Below are 1,952 nucleotides of genomic sequence, written 5' to 3'. Positions count from 1 at the left end.
ACCCGCAATAAATAACTCATAAGTTAACTCTAAGTATGTTTTTATATTTTAATGGAAGAGAGAGAAAAACAAGCTCTTAATCAATAGCTAAGCTCATAACATATTTTAAGATTACGTGAGAGTCAGAGAGTGTTATACGAGGCCATCCATGTTATGAGCTATATGCTATACGTTAGCACTATTGAAGAAGTAGGTTTAGAGCTAGTAACTAGCTTATAGTGTTGCGGCTGCCCTATTATTACCTGTGGATGCAAGTGTGGTCTTCTACCCGACTTTGAGCCGATCATCTTCTTCGGCAATCTAATCTGACATGACATTGCTAATGAGCTCATTTGACGATGACTAAAGCTCCAGTTGTAGAAGAATCTTATCGTAGCATCCTTTCATCAGTAGGATAACGTATGGTCAAGATAGAGTTCGTAGTTTGAGTGACTGTATTATTGTGCTGGAGTGTGTCACTCGGTCTCGATTCTATGGCTTGCGTGAGAGCACGTGCCCTTTGTGCGTGTGTGGCAGCCTGCGACCGTGTGCGTTCGCGTTCGTTTTTATGTGTGAACTGCGAAGAAAAGCTCTGTTTCTCAACGTACTCCGAATTCTGTTCCATGTGTCAGCACTTTGGCACTCTCAAATACTGAAACTGGAACAGTGCGTTATATATATTATGCAAATAATGCAATCACATCCGATCCTCGTCAGTCGCCACAAATACCTCGTTTATATATACTAGCCAGCGTGCCGTGCATGGCTACGAAATAACTAAACTTTTTTACTAAAAACACATGAATCGTACGATAAAATAACAATATTGTAAAATTAAATTCGATGTTAAAGTGATATTTAATCCAAAAAACAAAGTTCGTGAAATTTTCACAATCACGGAGAGCGCGGTGTCACATGCTCGCAAACTCTACTATATAGACCTTTCCGTGCGTTACAACGGGAACAAATAATACCCTAAATATTTGAGCATGAACGTGTTGTATTGTTACAAAAAAACGTTCGGAATGTTAATATTACAATTGAATTTTATGCATAGCTAAAATTCTCATTGATGTTTGCAATCATCAATGTATGCATTTATAGTATTATACATTTATCGTATGGGTATATATAGAATTCTAATACTATGTCACACGAGTAAAACATATAAAAATTTTATGACGTACAATCTCTGGACTCATGACAACTAAATGTACTCCCTTCGTCCCAAAAAGACCGTTGATTTAGAAATGAATCTAGAGAAGTAGATTGAAAAACTGATGCAACCAAGATCTAGCAATTAATTTCATCTTTACGAAATAGTAATGTGGTTTAAATTACCAGCACAAAAACTCAGTGAAGTCCACCCAACTTCTTATACCGAGTAAAAAAGTTCACTTCATATGTTAGAAATTGATCTGGCTATCTAATTCACTTTCAAAAAATATCAATACAGAACGCAGGCACCATGGAGTTGATATCAGAATACTGTCAGTAAATTGGAGCAATAATGATAACAGTGCTGACATATTTATATCTTCATTAGCACCATGCTTAATTAGTGCTTGGTGTCTGATTGGGGTCTTCTTGCATATGCGGCGCTGGTGGCAGCCTACGCGACCGCGCCGAGGCTGGGCCCGGGATGCCGTTCTCACGCCAAGGTAGAGTCAAGGGCCAGGGTCGTTTGGTGCCCGTGCCCACGCCGCCACCTAATCATTGCCAGGCGCCCGCGTCGTGGTCTCCCGCCGCGCGATGGCTTCGACAACTAACTGGGGTGGAGGAAAGATTTGGATTAGATCGAAAACCGAATTAAACCTTAAAATAAGGAAACCATTCTTCTCCTATTATGATGCTGCTGGTGGCCGCTGCCACACGATAAGGTAACTTTAATTTCATCATCAGCATGCCCCTAATGCAGAGTTCTGAAATCAGCACGTAAGCAAATTTTCTTGAGTGGGAAAATTTCAGTGCAC

Source organism: Miscanthus floridulus, chromosome 13 (assembly GCF_019320115.1).
Source record: "Miscanthus floridulus cultivar M001 chromosome 13, ASM1932011v1, whole genome shotgun sequence".
NCBI classification, from domain to species: domain Eukaryota; kingdom Viridiplantae; phylum Streptophyta; class Magnoliopsida; order Poales; family Poaceae; genus Miscanthus; species Miscanthus floridulus.
Note: the sequence above shows the minus strand (reverse complement) of the source record.